Source organism: Podarcis bocagei, assembly GCF_964188305.1.
Source record: "Podarcis bocagei genome assembly, chromosome: 4".
NCBI classification, from domain to species: Eukaryota; Metazoa; Chordata; class Lepidosauria; order Squamata; family Lacertidae; genus Podarcis; species Podarcis bocagei.
Genome location: NC_138128.1, coordinates 32,570,360 through 32,588,455, shown reverse-complemented (window position 1 = coordinate 32,588,455; position 18,096 = coordinate 32,570,360). Strand labels below are relative to the sequence as shown.

Genomic DNA, 18,096 nt, shown 5'->3' with positions numbered 1-18,096 from the left:
TTGTAGCATTACAACAAGTGTCAGGAACCTTTGGCCCTCCATATGTTGCTGAACTACAACTCCCATCATCCTTGGTCATTGCCCTTGCTAGCTGGAGCTGAGGGGAGGTGTAGTTCAGCAACATATGGAGGACCAAAGGTTCCCTGCACCTGAATTGCAAGTTCTGTCTTCCCTGCTCATTGGTCGTGCTGCCTGGAAAATATGGGAGATGGAGCCCAATAGCATCTTGAAGGTAGCACACTGGTTTCCCCATCTTAGTGGACTTGTATACGTTTGTGATTTGAATACTTGCATGTTCAATGTATTCTGTAAGATACAAGTGTTCATCAATGGTTCCTCTTCATCCTGGAGAAGAGTGACTAGTGGGGTGCCACAGGGTTCTGTCTTGGGCCCGGTCTTATTCAACATCTTTATCAACGACTTGGATGATGGACTCAAGGGCATCCTGATCAAATTTGCAGATGACACCAAACTGGGAGGGGTGGCTAACACCCCAGAGGACAGGATCACACTTCAAAATGACCTTGACAGATTAGAGAACTGGGCCAAAACAAACAAGATGAACTTTAACAGGGAGAAATGTAAAGTATTGCACTTGGGCAAAAAAAAATGAGAGGCACAAATACAAGATGGGTGACACCTGGCTTGAGAGCAGTACATGTGAAAAGGATCTAGGAGCCTTGGTTGACCACAAACTTGACATGAGCCAACAGTGTGACGCGGCAGCTAAAAAAGCCAATGCAGTTCTGGGCTGCATCAATAGGAGTATAGCATCTAGATCAAGGGAAGTAATAGTGCCACTGTATTCTGCTCTGGTCAGACCTCACCTGGAGTACTGTGTCCAGTTCTGGGCACCACAGTTCAAGAAGGACACTGACAAACTGGAACGTGTCCAGAGGAGGGCAACCAAAATGGTCAAAGGCCTGGAAACGATGCCTTATGAGGAACGGCTAAGGGAGCTGGGCATGTTTAGCCTGGAGAAGAGGAGGTTAAGGGGTGATATGATAGCCATGTTCAAATATATAAAAGGATGCCACATAGAGGAGGGAGAAAGGTTGTTTTCTGCTGCTCCAGAGAAGCGGACACGGAGCAATGGAGCCAAACTACAAGAAAGAAGATTCCACCTAAACATTAGGAAGAACTTCCTGACAGTAAGAGCTGTTCGACAGTGGAATTTGCTGCCAAGGAGTGTGGTGGAGTCTCCTTCTTTGGAGGTCTTTAAGCAGAGGCTTGACAACCATATGTCAGGAGTGCTCTGATGGTGTTTCCTGCTTGGCAGGGGGTTGGACTCGATGGCCCTTGTGGTCTCTTCCAACTCTATGATTCTATGATTCTATGATGTAATGGTTACCTCACCTCAACAAGGATATCATAGAATTGCAGAAAGCAATCAAAATCATCAAGGAAAGGTACCTCTGTTTGGGACTTTTTGCTCCAGAGAAAAGACAGGTAAGAGATGACATGAGAGAAATTAGCTCATATGGTAGAGCATGAGACTCTTAATCATGGGTTTGAGCCCCACATTGGGTGAAAGATTCCTGCATTGCAGGGGGTTGGACGAGATGATCCTCGTGGCCCCTTCCAGCCCTATGATTCTATGATCTATGAAATTTATGAAATTATGCAGGGCATGGAGAAAGTGGATGGAGAAATGTGTCCCCCCCCCCATAACAACAGAACTCATGGGCATCCAATGAAGCTGAAGATCCAGGACAGATAAAAGAAAGCATTAAACACGTAGTTGAACTATGGAACTGGTTGCGTGTTCAGAACCAGAGACCTCCCCCCTAAATAAATTCATGCATGACTCAAATTTTACTTTTGGTTTTTGGCAGAATTTAGGCCACAACTTTATTGATTACAGAAAGTGACTGGTTGCATAGGCTCTGGTTTGACTAGCTCTCTGCACTCTTGCAGGCAGCACTGACCCAGGGCACCAGCATAGGTCAGCCAAGGGTGAACACCTGGGAAGGTGAAAAGCTGGGAACAGACTCTGTTCACCACCCAGATGCCCCCCTGGACTCAGGTATGGGCACAACCCTCTCTCAGGGGTTGATCAAACCACTGAGTCCCTGGATTCCTTTAATGGAATACCCTTCACATAGGGATGGCAAGAGCGTTCTCCCATCCCAATCACATGAACCAGAGCCTATCCACAACCTTACAAGTTGTGACAATTTGCTACGTGGCAGGGGAAACCCAAATGGCAACAGCTAATCAGCCAAGTGGGGAAAATTCCTGCCGTGCCCCTGTCCCAATGACAGATGACACACGACGGCATAGCAAGGTCAATCGCAAAATTGCCCTAAACATAGGGAGAGGTGGGCGGGTGTTCCGAATGCACGTACCGAAAGAGGAAGCTCTGGGTCACATACATGGGTATAAATAGGTCCCTCGATCCATTTGGACTGCGCCCCATTGGTCAGATTGAAGCCAACATCGAAGGACCTACCAATTGGGTGTAGTGGCAAACCAATCCAACCCACCCACAACACAGGAGGTCAGTCTCCAGGTCTCACCGCAACACATGCCCTCTTTGAGGGAGGACACAATCTCCCACAGGAGGCAGTGATAGCCACCAATTTGGATGGCTTTAAAAGTGGATTAGAGAAAATCATGGAGCAGAAAACTAGCGATTGCTACTAGCCATGAAGGCTATGCTCTGTCTCCATGGTCAGAGGCAGTAATGCTTCTGAATGCCAGTTGCTGGAAACCACAAGAGAGAAGAAAGCTCTGCTGTTCAGGTCTGCTTGTCGGTTTCCCACAGGCATCTGGTTGGCAACTGTGAGAACAGGATTCTGGACTAGATGGGCCATTGATCTGATCCAGTACACACTTCTTGTATTCTTACTGGGTGATTTTTTTCCCCTTTTTCTTTTTTGTGCAGATACAATAGAGGTTTCCTACATATTGGCACAACATCTCACGTAACCTCACAGCACTGAGACTGCTTTGCCATTTTCAACAAATAAATGGCACAGTACCCCTTTGCCTCTAATGCTAAACATTTTTTTTTACTGGAGCAGCGGTTGAAAGATCAGACTGAAAGTATATCAGAACAAATCCCCCGCCCCTCAAAAAAGTGAGCTTGATGTTATTTCCTAGGAAGCTTAGTATTTTCTCATGTGAGGGGAAATGTCGTATTGAGCCAGTTTTCAAGCCATGTTTTTATGTCAACTGAATCTCCAAGGAAATAACTTCCAGAATCAGTGGAAAGTGCAAAAGCATTTTCTCTTCGGCAGAGCTGGATACAAACCATTATTCTATTTCTTTGTAGGTGAAGAGGTTGCAACTGTGAGCCCAAACAGACACTCCTCAGTCTACTAGGGGAGAAAATCATGAATAGTTTCAATAAAGTGAACTTTCCCCCTGCCCACAGATAAATTGAAGTCAACTATGGAAGCAAACGGCTTGTCAGGTACAGAATTGGAAATCTGTGGATTACAGCCGATTCTTCTGGTCTGGTGCATTTATTAAGTGCAACTCAGAGCACATGTTATGGGGGGGAGGGAATGCAAGCACTAAAGGCTATTTTTAGAGATGGTTTCCTGTTGCTGCTGCTGCAATATGTGGTATCATGAAGTCTTAATCATTATCCCTTGCAGCCTCCCAGTGTGAAGCTGAATAGCAATAATGGAAAGTTGACAATGGGGATGCACAGAGAATCAAGTTTCTGAGATTAAAACAAGTGCTGTATGTAACTTTGAACATACGCCTTGGGAAGGATTTACTGAAACAGCATTAATAATATTTGAGGGTTGCAAAGCCCAAATATTGTTCTATGTATGTATTAATTTCCTGTGGGTTATGGCTAATGCTGCAGTTCCGCTGGCACAAGGGAGTTTCATGCAAGCAACAGAACTTCTGCTTCCTCTCCTATTCCCTTCAGCCTATTGCACACAGCCAAAATAAGTTATGGAGGCTTGGTGCACCCTCCAGACCAGATATGGGGGCACAGAGAGGAAGGAGAAGAGACAGAAGCCCCATTGCACCAGAGGAACCCTGCTGGCATAGCATGGGATTCAAAACAATATTTCTATGCCACCCTTACAGGCAATTTCTGCCCCTCCCATGGAATGGGGCCTTACATTGGCGCCACTGAAATTTGCAAGACTGAAGTCTTTGTCTGATTCAGGGAACCTCCATTAGTACCGAAGGGCATAGAGCTAGTCCACTCATCCCTACACCAACTTATGTTTATGCAATTCTTGATGCGATCACCTGAAGAGGACTTGTGCACCCTACTCTAACCAAGGGACAGAAATTGGAGAGAAGGTTGCATGACTGCTAAATAATATCTCTTCTCACACTTTGAGAACTGTCTGCCCAGGAAAAATCAGGGGGTGAGGGGAATCTCTTGTCTTGATTTGGGCCAGTGACACCAACAAATCCAGATGAATAGGGGTGCATTTCCTCAAATATTGGTTTCAGCTTTGGTTAATTGTGTTAATGCCTAGTCCATCATTCTTCCAATAGAAAAGCATAACAGAAAGTTGAAATAGTTCCAGCAGGACCACGGAAGCTAGCTAGCAGAGATCTGTTAATCTGTATAACAGATATGATATCTTTTGTTAACTTTTGTTTTCCCTTCCATGGGTAAATCACCCTTGGTCATGCTCAGCGTATTCTGACAGGTTCCGACAAATGAAATATTCCACCTGCAAGACTCCCTCACAGTGCAAGTGGAAAGTTTCGTGAACTTTTGAGTCAGAGAGATGACTTTGAAATAACATCCCCCTCAACAGCCAATTTCTTTAAAATGAACAGAACTAAACGATTTCATTTAATTGCAAGCCGGTAAACATCCCTCAACCCCAGTCAAAAGAAAGTATAATAAAACAGCAGGTGAAAGAATGAGCTGGCATGACTATTAGCAGTGATTCCTAAACAGGCTTCCTGATAGTCTCCTTCTTGATTTATCTTAAACTCTTTGGGGAAATTTGAAGGCCAGCCATAAAACTTAGGTTTTCAATGGAAACAGAAAAGGGAGAAGACTGTATCCAATGTTCTCTATCCACCAGAACAAGACTCTTGCACAATAAAAGAATTCAGTGTAACAGTTGCACTAGCAGAAACAAGTTGCACAACAGATTGTAGAATCTATTGTGCAACAGAATTACCAGCAACCTGCTTGTGTATTCTCTTGTGCAACAATCTTGTGCCAGAGCAAAATATTTCACCAGTGGAACAAGTCTACTGCCAAGTGACTTTAACTTAGTGCTACATTGTATGCAATATATGCAGTTGGTCTAAACTCCAAGGGTTGGCAAAGGATACATATCTTTCTTTAGCCCTGTCCCAATAATGAATGATAAGTGGTATTCAACTAAGTTCTGTTGCAGCATTTAATTCCTTTTGCTCCACCTCGATCACAGATGATCTGATGGTGTACTTCTGGTGGTTCCTCGAGCCTCTGAGGTTTAGTTGGCTATTACTATGGACCGAGCCTGTGGAACTCCAGACCAGCAGAAGTTCAGCAGGAAACACCCCTTCCTTCTTTCAGACATCTTTGGAAAACTATAGTTTAGAAGGGCCTTTGCAATATGAATTTTCTGTTTTTAACTACCGGTAATCAGTATTTATTAGTGGTCTATGGGTGCTTTAAATTGTGATTTTGTGAATGCTTTTTGGTGGTTTTATTCTTATATGTTGTATACCATCTTGATATATATTTCTATGAAAGTGCAGATTATAAATATGTTAATTAACAAACAAACAGATATCTGGATAGATTGTTGTCAAGCCTACTCTGCTGAAGCAATGTTTAGACTTGTTTTCTGTATATTAAAAGCAGATTAAAAATAATTGCTTCCATACTCAGTCCTTCAGTGTGCATCTAGCTCTTTATCATCCAAGCTTTTCTTCACCTTTTGTTTCATTTTAGTCATTAAGAGAGCAATCCTAACTATAAGAAGCTGCTGTATTTCAAATTCTGTTCAGGAGCCTCTGGGAGGGGCTGTTGCCAGCTAAGGCAGCAGGTGAGTGTGGGTCTGATTTTGAGGATTTGGCTCTAGGTTACATGACTGAGTTTGGAAAGACTGAGTCTTTCCTTGCTCCACTGTGCCTCAGAACATCCTACTTTGTGACTTAATGTCAGCATCAATTACATCAGCTAAAGTTCCACTAGCAGAGGCCCAGCAGAGTCCTGGATGAGCTGGGGCAAGGGACTTATGCCAGTGCATCTCTAGCTAAGATGAGATGAGGGACTTAAAAAGGTAAAGGTAAAGGGACCCTTGACCATTAGGTCCAGTCATGGCCGACTCTGGGGTTGCAGTGTTCATCTCGCTTTATTGGCCGAGGGAGCCGGTGTACAGTTTCCGGGTCATGTGGCCAGCATGACTAAGCCACTTCTGGTGAACCAGAGCAGCGCACGGAAATTCCGTTTACCTTCCCACTGGAGCGGCACCTATTTATCTACTTGCACTTTGACGTGCTTTCGAACTGCCAGGTTGGCAGGAGCAGGGACTGAGCAACGGGAGCTCACCCCGTCGTGGGGATTCGAACCGCCGACCTTCTGATAGGCAAGTCCTAGAGGCTCAGTGGTTTAGACCACAGAACCAACCACGTCCCTGTAGTCCTCATTGAGCCCAGGTTTAGCTGGGAAAGCTGAAAATCCGCCAGATGCAAACTCTTTCATCCAGGCAGGTTTGGTTTGTGCTGTCATTTACTTATGACATGAATATGCTGTTATTGTTATTGTAGTAGTAGTAGTAGTAGTAGTAGTAGTAGTAGTATACAAAGCAGTGACCAGACAAGGAGTGCAGAGAGAAGAAATGCCACGGTTTACCTGTAGCAGCAAAACCAGACACCTTCATCTGCCCTACCCGCAATAAAACATGTATCTCTTATATCGGTCTTTGACTTTAAGCCTTGCCAATTACACTGAAGAAAATAGGATGGTTCCTAAAGTATACACCTCAACTGCCAAAGGCAGTAAAGAGGTTTGTCTCCCGCATACAGTGAAAACTGCATAACGTATGTACCAGACATATGGTAGGGAGGGAATACTACAGCTTAGGTGTTGCCATAGAGAAGGCCTTGTTCATAATGGGACATTATATTATTCTGCATCGTTATACAAAAATAAAGCTTCTTAAAATAAATGGTATGTAAAACAAACTACTTAGAAATTCTGAGGAGTATGAAAATACTTGAAATAAATACCTCTCTCTAGTTTCCCTTTTTATTATGTCTTTTCTGTACATTTAGCTTAAGTATAGGACCCTCGTTGCTTTTTGCATGTTGCAGAGCATCTAGAGGGTTTTTTTGTTTTTGTTCTTGGGCGACTATTAAATGATGACAACGGTGATGAGTTTCTTTACCCAGGCCCTGACATGAGTCATGGGGCCTCATAAAGTCAGCTGTCAAAAGCTACTTGGCTGAAGTCCCAAGCCCACTACATCATGCAGAGTGGATTCCAATGGACAGCTGTGAGACAGAAACTGCAACACATTTTTTTTTTACACAAATGCCCCACATCCCTGTGCCTTCACGACAGCTTGCACACTGGCTTACCCAAAGTTTAACACGGTCTCATTCCACTTTGCAAAAAATTATAGACTATGATGAGCTATGCTGTTATCACCAGACTTTGAGTTGTCAAGACATTCAAAAAGAAGGTCTTTGTGTGAAAATGTAAAATACAAGGTGTGACCAGAAAGTGTGGTGAATGGTCACAGAGATCGGACAGTGAGAAGTATTTGAACATACAATCGGCATTGGAAACCCACAAAATGCTTACAATTGTCTACGGAGATGAAGCTGTAACTCAAAAGACAGTGCATGAGTGGTTTGGGCATTTATGTGAAGGGTGGCAAACCATCGAAGATGACCCTCAGTCTGGCAGACCGTCGACAAACCAAACGGCGGCAAATGTTGACAGAGCTTGTGAGTTATTGATGTGGGATCATCGTTTGTCCGTCCAAATGATGGCAGAAGAATTGCATATTCTGCATGAAATTGTTACTGAGGTTACTGAGTTGTCCCACCCTCCATATTCTCCCAATCTGGCCCTACCGGCCTTCTTTCTTTTTGCAAAACTGAAATCTGCCCTGAAAGGGCACAGATTTCCCAACACATCCAAGCTGCTGTGACGAGGGAACCGAAAGCAGTACAAAAAGAGGACTTCTCCAGAGGTTTCCAACAGTTCTATGAACATTGTCAACGGTGCATTGTATCAGAGGGAGCCTACTTTGAAGGCCTGCAAGGTATGTATGTTCGAATATTTCTTGCTGTCCGATTTCTGTGACCATTCACCGAACTTTCCAGTCACACCTTGTATATGTGGTGGCTCCACTGCCTCAGTTTGGGGCTGAATCTTAGAGAAATAGTGACGACTTCCAAACTTATTTAGCAAGATGTGGCAGTCTGTGGCATCCATGAAAGTTGCCTGATTGCAGCCCTTGCTTATCTCTTCGGTGCACTCTCACATGTAATGCAGGACGAGCCCATCCATTTTCACTTGACAACTGCTAGATGCCACAGAGAAGCATTACAGCTGGTGAAATTATTGGTCATTATGATTGTTGTTAACCACTCAGGAATCCTAAGGGTGTAAGCAAATAGCTGACAACATGAAATAGCAAAAGCTGTGCATAACTGCTGAACAGTTTTCCCTTTCTGTGTGCATCTGGGTTCCTTTGGCTGAATTTAGTGAGGACCAGCAAACATATCCATCACACAGTTAGCTTCCCATGGGAAACATAAGGAGGTTGCCTGGGGAAAAAAGACTTCCTGTGTTCTCAGTTCCACACTATAGGATGCAAATAGAACTGGGTGGAGATGCCACCTGGGCACATCTTCAAAGTCCCTGGGTCCCATGTGAAAACAACCGGCTGATGATGGAAATGCTTATAGGCACATATGCAAGGAGGCTGATATATTTTCAGCTTATGGACAAAGTTTTCAGTGTATACATGCGGTCCTGCAGCAGTGGAAATTGCACGCAATAGGCAGGGGAGAAGGAATTCAGTAAGAAATGACATCATAGACATTTTAAGGAAGGGAAACTGGGAGGGGGAAGATGACTAGTGTGTTTCTACAAGGATGCAGTACATCATATCATTATGATAAATATAAAAGCCGAATTCCCAGTTACTTGGCTTATTTGGGGGGATTTCAGTGCTTGTGCAAATTATTCAGAACATTGTTGCTTCAGGGGAAAGTGTTCTCATCGTCTTTCTTTCCAAGCGGAGCTAGCTGAGAGATATTCATGAAAGATTCACCAGGGCCAATTTTTCTAGGAGTATAAGCAAAAGCCACATCAATATTTCAATGTCTCAAAAAATGTGACGATTCTCCTGCCTTGAGTCGATGCTTAGAAACCATTGAATTTTAATGGAATGAACATTTCTGGAGAGGTTCCTTATGAAAATTTATAGGAGGCAAGCAGGCTTTCCTCCCGCCCCCCTCTCTCCTCTAACTAATATTTTGAGAACAATAATGTTTTACAATATTGCGAGGTAGGAAACGGTGTTGGAAGGAGCCTGACTGGTGATCTTTTCATCATGGTCCTTGTAGACTGCTAGTTTCCCAGGCAGTTTCAGCTGTCACAGTTGCTTAGAGTTCACTGGGCTGTTTTTAGTTACTCATTCAAATATTCATAAGAACCGAGGGCTGCAGTTTGCTGTCTGGTAACAACTTCATTTTCTGCTCACACAGAGCTTGTCCTTGTGGGAGGCTGTTCTCTGCCCCGATTGGCTCTCGTGCAGTCACATGGCCTTTCAAGGATAATGGAGTTTCCTTGGGAGTAGGTGAAAGAAGCATGTTCTACCTTTTATCTTTGCTTGGCTGAACGATGAAAATGATTGCAGGCGACAGTTATGGATTATCAAAGAGATGTGAAATGATCAAACCTATATCAAGCACTGGTTTGTGCTACGAGAGAAAGCGCATCCTTTAATTATTTACCGGGTGGGATAGCTCACACCTCAGGAAACCTTAAAACGGTCACAGTTTTGTGCAAATATTTACTTAACAATATTGTAGTTGAAACACAGTAATGAAAATAGGTGTAATTTTGTGCAGTGTTCATAGGGAAGGCCAATGGACTGTGACATTTCGCTGCATGGGAGCGGAATCGCAGGAGCGCTTGCCTTTTATTGCATTAAAGCTCTTGTTACATTAACCCTTCAGGGTAGCGCAGAAATTAGCAGAAAGGGAAGGATCTGGTCATCAGTTTAGAACTTAAAGATTATCACAGCATAAGCAGCAAAATCACTTATTCAACAGAATTAGCATTTTTAATAAAATACCTACACACAGCAAGCTGTAAATAGTCCAGGAGGAGAGCTTTGTGCATTTAGGAATGAGGGAGAAATTAGTTTCATTTAAAGGCAAACCTACCTAATTTGCACTCCATAGAGGGGGAAATGCAGACCAAAATGCAAGCATCCTTCAAATTTGAAATTCTTCCAATTTTTCAGGGCTGTTCTTCAACTAAGTAACATATACAAAAAAGCATGTACTGGGGTAGAGTGTGCATAAAAAAGCAACTATTATCAAAGAAAATGTATATAATAGAGACAATTGCATGCAAAAATGTGTATACAGTGGTACCTCGGGTTATGAACTTAATTCGTTCTGGAGGTCCGTTCTTAACCCGAAACCGTTCTTAACCTGAAGCTGAAATGGAGACTGGAAAAGCAAGAAATGGAGAGAGGCCAAAATAGGCAGATTTCCCCATGAAAGACATGTAGATAGGTCTTATCTTTCATTTTTTTTTATAGAATTTTTTATTGCATTTTTTCCAGATAGAGATAAACAGTCAAATATACAAAGAAACAAAGACATCAAGAGAAGAAAAGAAAAAAGATAGATCATTTCAGAGCTTATTTCAGTCTTCTATCGGGCTTCCCCACATCTCCCACACAGTGCATTCTTAACAATAAAATTATCAGCAAATTATTACCTTGTTTCATGTGTTTCTTTTGTACTTTCCAATCATTGCATTTTGAGTTTAAATTACTTATTATCCATTTACTTTGAGAACAAATATAATATCATTTTAAACATTTAAACATTTAATCCTTTCATTGGTATTACCTAGCTTCGTAGATCATACACTCTCTTACTGGAGCTAATTTTTCCAAATCCTGCGAATTTTTATAATTCATATAACTTATAAAACTTTTGCAGATAGTCCTTAAATTTTTTCCATTCCTCCTCGATTGTTTCTTCTCCCAAATCTCGGATTCTGGCAGTCATCTCGGCCAATTCCATATAGTCCATCAGTTGCGTTTGCCACTCTTCCAGTGTGGGCAAATCTTGAGTCTTCCAATATTTGGCGATAAGAATTCTTGCTGCTGTAGTTGCATACATAAAAAACGTTCTGTCCTTCTTTAACACCTTTTGGCCGACAATGCCCAAGAGGAAGGCCTCCGGTTTCTTAGGAAAGGTGTACTTAAACACCTTTTTTAACTCATTGTAAATCATTTCCCAAAAGGCCTTCACTTTTGGACAAGTCCACCAAAGGTGGAAAAATGTCCCTTCAGCCTCCTTACACTTCCCAGACCCGAGGGGGGAGGTGTTGGTTCTTTTCCCAGCTGTGGCTTTGGCCAAGGAACTGCTATTCCCTTCTGCAAATCCTCTCTGTGGTCGTGCAGGAACTTCTGGTTATCCTCTTTTGTTTTAATTTTAACTTTCTTTCCTTTATAGTTGAAAGATAAACCTTGGGGAAACTCCCACCTATAGGGGATCCCGTTGCCTCTCAGTAGTCTTGCTAAGTCAGTATATACGGTTCTAAGGTCCAAAAGTTGTTTTGGGATATCTTTGTAGATTTCCGCCCTTTTATCCTGAATGTCAAGTGATTTCTTGAAATGGAGGTCTAATATTTTGTCTCTCTCCTGTTTAGATCTCAGAATGATCAAACAGTCTCTGGGCCTGTCCCTCCTTGCTACTCTTCCCAATCTAAACGCAGTTGTTATTTTAAAATCTTTATCTGCTTCTATACCCCAGAACTTAGAAAATTCCACTGTCAGGTAGCCAATCAAGTCTTCTTTCTCGAGCTCTGGGATAGATCGTAGTCTCAAATTATTTTCCCGGTTTCTCAATTCCACCATAGACAGGTAGGCCTGCTGGTCACTGATGTGCTTATGTAGTGGCCTTACCTCCCCCTTTATTTCCTCAACTTTCTGGTTTACTTGATCTACCTTCAAATTGGCTGCCTCAGCCAATTTCCGATTCTCAGAAGTTGCCTCTTTAAGATTTCCAATTACTTCTGTATGTTGTGCCACTTGTTCAGTCAGTTTTGTAATAGAGGATGTAGCTAGGTCAATTTTTGCCGTTTGGTCGTCCACCTTCTTATTTAAGATTGCAAATTGTTCTAGCATTTCTTTTAGGAGGGTATCAGATCCTCCTGCAGCCATATCCTCTGTTGTTGGCTGTTCAACTTCCCTTAATACAGCTGGGACAGATGATCTACGTGACTGAGTAGTCAAAGTTGTTTGCACAAGTTGAGCTTTCCCTGCTTTCGCTTTTGCAGATCTTGTTTTCGGGGGGCCACTCATTCCACTCCTGTCTATGAGTCAAGGTCAGATTATCTATTATCCCATGGGAAAGACAGTTCCCAAATGTAAATAACAGATCAGCAGAGAGTCAAAATAAAGTTTGTTCCCAGGCACTTATAAGTCCCAAAATCCACTAGGGGGAGTATTGTTGCAATTCACAGAAGAAAGAAAGAAATTTATCCGCCATTAAAGTCCCTGCAGTCCCAAGTAGTTTAACAATAGTCCTTCAAACTTTTTTTAACTTACAGAGCACATCCCAAGTTGCCACAAAGTCTCATCTAAGAGGTGCAAGTTACAGTTTCTTAATTGTATCTGCCAATAGCACTCAACTGTAGCAGTTTCTATCTTAGATACAGTTTCCGCACTGACAGTTCTCTTTTCTCCTGTCAGTCCGATGTTTGGTGTCTTAGATTTTTGTAATCCATAGAAAAGAGGAGGGTCCCAATTAAAGTCCACATACAATAAAAAGAAGAAGAAGCTTGCCTTTTCCCTTTTAATTACACACAATGGTTCCAAATTTATAATCCCTTTAAAATTGCTTCCAGCTTGTCAATTTCTTTGCCTTTGATCTTTAAGCATTGCCGGGAGATGGACTTCCTGTTTTTCGTCCCCCGCTTTCTGCCGAATTTCAAAATTTATAATCCCCCCAAAAAATAGTCCTTACTCACGAGTAGGTAATTTAGAGTCCGATGTTTCAGGAAGAAAGGTCAGCGCTCATCAGCAGCAGCCGCGCGGCTTCGCTCCCGCAGAAAGAGCGATGAACTCACAGCACCGCTTCCCCTCCGCGCTTCCGGAGCCCCTTACGGGGTCCCTTCTTCGTTTTGGGGGTCGCTCCAGGTGCCCGCCGAGTCCCACAGCCACGGGCTCACTCGGCCCGTGGTTTTTCTTGGTGGATCGTCGCTGTGCCGCAGCGAACGACCCTTTTCTGCGGAGCCCCTCTTCAGAGACCAAAGAGGACCGCCATTGCTGTTTCGCGCCGCCTCCGGAAGTGATAGGTCTTATCTTTCAAAGGTCTCAGAAGAATGCTATGTAAGGGCAAAACACCTACTGCACTGTTATTTTAAGCAATTAAACGGTATCTTTGCACACCACTCAATCTGAGCGGTGCAAGATTCCAGGGATTCCAGATGCTTACCCGAGGTTCGTGTTTCCTTCGGAAATGAGGCACAGCAAAGATTGTGGTGTCTTTATGATATATGGCTTATTTACACATGTATACAACCTGAGCCTGTGATGGATGGTTCACAGCACCAACAAGGTCTTGTTTCTCCGAGAGCCACATCCTTGGACTCAAACAGACATCAAATATTGCTCTGTCTCTCTGCCTTCTCCTAGCTTGCTGCTTTACTTCTGGCCCACATCGCTGCAACTATCAACTCTAAATGCTTGCTCTGTCTTCATAACTATCCACTAGATGAGGGAGGGCCCTCACTCATTTGCCATCTTCCAAAGAGCCCCTTCCTTTGTACTCCTTAATGGCCCATCACCTAGGCTGTCACCTCACTGGGAGGCCAGTCTGGCTATTCCAAGAATTAGAAGCTTTGATTAACTTTCAACACTTAGAAGGGATCAGAAGGGTCTCGGCATACAGCGTAACAGCCCAAACTCATAACAGTATGCACTTACTTGCACAATAGCACCAGTATTTTCCATGTTCCCCCTTTATCCCGCTAACATTTCATCTTATCAGCAGAGACATAGGATATAAGGGACTGAGGAAGTTGCAAGTGACCCACCTAGCTCAAAGTATACTCCTTTTATCTCAGGTTAATTTGTCTTGATTAATATGCCACCGATTTATTTTATGCAGAGAACTAGCATATGGTTTAATATATTTCTCTTAATTATAATAATGATGATGATGATGATATGTTTGCCCTGTGCTGAAGGCTTTGAATGGGAAACATTACATAACTCATAACTATTCATCAGAATTCAGACCATGCAAAGGTAAGCATGAGCAATTCTACACAATACACACACACAAGGTAGCCCTGATGGTTAAATATAAGACTGAGGGAAATAGCAAACACTGGGAAGATGCCAGGTTATGGTGTAAAGGAGGCAGAGAAGGAGATATAGTCAGGGTTCAAGGGATCCGTCTAATCCCACAAATATTAAACAATGTGATCACCTGGGGACAAACTCCTAAAACAGGAGTGGCGAACCTCCAGCCCACAAGCTGGTTTTATTCAAGTTTCACGTGCCTGGCTTTTATTGTATTGCTGCTTTATTGTATTTTGTTACATTTTATTGTGCTGGCATTACAGCTGTTAGTCACCTTGAGCACTATTTGGTGAACAGGCAGGATACAAATTTAAGAAAGAAATTAACCATGTCTGTTGTAGGTAAACTTCATGGATATTCCACTGCAATAGGATTAAAGCAGTCTAGCAACTTTGGCTGATACAGAAAGTGACAGATTTCTTCCTGATGAGGGTCCTTGTTTTCTGGGAACATGTTATGCAATTTTTGCTTACCTGCCAACGAGGGCATGTGCATATGTGAACATGAACACACACTTACATGCATGCAAACACATACACACACTTTTCATCTTTCCTATTCTATCTCTAGAATTATTTGTAGTACAGACAGTGCTCTACATATAAACTAGCCAGATTTAAAATGTTTTTTTTCCCCCCAGCTGGGAACACAGCCGCTTCCTTTTGTGGTGAGGGAACAGCCATTCTGTTCCAGTCAAAACCAAACACACATTTAGAGCCTGGAACAAAGGAAAATGCTGGCAGTGGCAGAGGTGGTGAGAAATTTAGAGTATGTTAATAGCAGAAGGGGAAAGGGTGAAGCACGGCTGTCTCCCACCACCAAGACCAACTCTCTGCTCTAAATTCCTCCCTCTTTGTGCTGCTTTTCACTTTACAATACAATGTCAGAGCTGAGTCACGTAGCTTTGTGTGGTGTATGTAGGTAGCTCCTATAGATAAAGCATTACCCCTGTGTAACTGAAGCCCCAATTTTTCGAGCGATTTGCAAAATAGGTAGATCAGCCCTGGGTTCTGCAAACATTTTGCTAAAATGTGAGTCTTAAAATGCAAAGAAAATGTGAAAAGCAGTTTGATGAACAAAGGAGGTGGGAGAAGCAATTGTTCTAGGTGCAGCCATGAGCATGGCAGACATTATGAAGGCATGGTCAGAAGAAGAGCAGCAAAAGGGATCCGCCAACATTGGGTCAGCTGAAAGTTTGCACCATGCAGTTGCTGGCTAAACTACAAAACAGAAAAGACAGCAGAGAAACCTTATTTCTAAGCTAAACAAAGGATGGGAAAGATGCTATGAGCACTTCTTCATTCTGCCTCATCCTCCGATGAAACAAAACCTTGTGAAGGTAAAACCCTACCGCTGCTGCCACCAGAAGAAAAAAAAAGGATTACAGTTTCATTGCAAATATAAGATAAAACCATCCCTGGAAGGGCAAAAGCAAAAAAAAAAAAAAAAAAAAAAGTAATAATGTTATTTGCTCATAACACCCACTATCACAGCTACAGCAAAGAGACTGTCAGCATTTCTATTACAGTGCCATATTTCAGGGGCTTATAACCAGGCCATGAAAAGATGCTCTGAAAATTGAATCCAGAACACAGGCTGTCTTTAGCTGCAACTTATATATTACTCTCAGACCTGCAAGGCTGGATGCTGTGAACACGAAATACGAATCGTAAACAAGACACAGCTAAATCATAGCAGGTGCATTGATGCGGTATTAAGTTAAGGATGTCACAAGCCTGGCTGGCTGATCTTTCATTTATGGTCTAGTTTTTCTCCCATTTTAATAACAGGACATTGAATAGGAAAGGAGAAGGGGGGGGAGCAACCCACAAACCTCTCAAAATAATTTGAAATATTATCATGGTTCACACCATCACACTTAACAGTGCACTTGTAGAACGTGTGTGTGTGTGTGTGTGTGTGTGTGTGTGTGTGTGCAAGCTATCTAGATTTCTCTGAACACCATTTCATCACCCTTTTAGCCTCTTCCAATCTGACACTCTCTAGGTGTTTTGCAATACCATGCCCATCAGCCTCAGACAGCATGACCAATGACCAGGGACAATAGTTGTAGCCATCAGAATGTCTCTAGCCCAATCTTGCAAATAAACCCATGCAAGTTAGCAAACTACTAAAATAAAAATCTCCTAGCCTTCCCATCCTGGCTACAGAGAAAAGAAATTCTGTTCATCTGTGGGAGGGAGAGATACTTCCTTCTGACAGTTTATTTCAAGATGCTGGCTGTAGTGTACTTTGACTATGTGCTCTCTCAATCCTTGTCCCTTGTGTCTTTTCTTCTTCTTCTTCTTCTTCTTCTTCTTCTTCTTCTTCTTCTTCTTCTTCGGCAGTCACTCGTAGCCAAGTAAGATTGTCTTCCATAAACACGAGGTTGGATTTTTGGAAGATGCCTGTGCGTGAATTTGTTTTATGTGTGCAGATCAGTGCACGCTGACCAACGCACAGTCTTCGCAGTAGGGCTCTGTTCTAATGCCATGAAGTAGTCACGACAAACCAGTAGATTCCTATCTGCTGCAGCCTTCATCCGCCTTCACACCCGTTGTAACATCCCGATTGTTATCATCCGCCTGTTCTGCCGTTGAGAACTTCTTGGATCATTCTTTGTCTAGCTCCTTCCATTTGACCTTACCGCCTTGGGTGACCCTGCTGGGAGTGCGAGATTCCCGACGGCTTTGCTCACAAGGGTCATAGGCACATGCAAGCCCACTCACCACGACAAGGTGATGATCCAGCGAGTCTGGGTGGCAACCTGTGACTGGTTGGGTGTGATTGGCTCTACTTTACACAAGGGGGTGGTCCCCACTGCCCTTAGAAAAACAGTGGTAAAGCTAATTGGGAAGATGGTGCTGGAGAAACTGCATAGGTTCTTGAGGGATACCAATTATCTAGACACATTCCTGTATGGGTCCAGGCCTGGTTTGGTGACAAACTTGGCCTTGGTCTCCCTGATGGATGACCAAGAGAAAGAGAGAGAGGAGTGCTGCTTCGCTTCATCTCCCCTCTAATCTCTCTGAAGCTTTTGATACCATTAATTATGACAGTGCTTCAAATCTCAGCTCTTGTGGAGCTTCCAGAGATTGGCACTGGGGAAGTGCTGTTCAGTGTCCCTTTGGCACCCCTGTCCCTCTAGCTCAGTATGTTTGACACTGACTAGCAGCTGCCCTCCATGATTACAGAGAGGACACATTCCCAGCATGACTTGGAGTTGCCCAGAATTGGGGACTCAGCCACATTCAGGCAATTACCGTATTTTTCCATGTATAAGACACCCCTTATTTTGGGGGACTCAAAATTAAGAAAATGCACTGTTCACTATCCGTTTATACTACGACCTCTTATTTTAAACTTCAAAAGTTTAGGAAAAAATATAGTCTTATACACAGAAAAAATACAGTATATTGTTATAACTGCATTATAAACATGCGACACCAGGTGGCGCTGTAGATTTTGATCCTACAGCAATGTGATTTTCCATTATGTGCTTTAGAATGCGTTTTCCTGTAACACTTTTTTATGTGTCTACATCCAGCCTGCCACTATCTGCCTGAAAAGCAGACCACTGAGC

General features: G+C 43.0%; 1 long non-coding RNA gene across 1 annotated transcript; it reads left to right on the top strand.

The window, feature by feature from the left end:
* The first annotated feature begins 1,667 nt into the window (after positions 1-1,667).
* Positions 1,668-5,715, top strand: LOC308586328. The gene is made up of 3 exons (XR_014007817.1): positions 1,668-2,026; positions 3,278-3,418; positions 5,376-5,715. It is a non-coding gene; the product is annotated as an uncharacterized lncRNA (long non-coding RNA).
* The last annotated feature ends 12,381 nt before the right edge of the window (positions 5,716-18,096 follow it).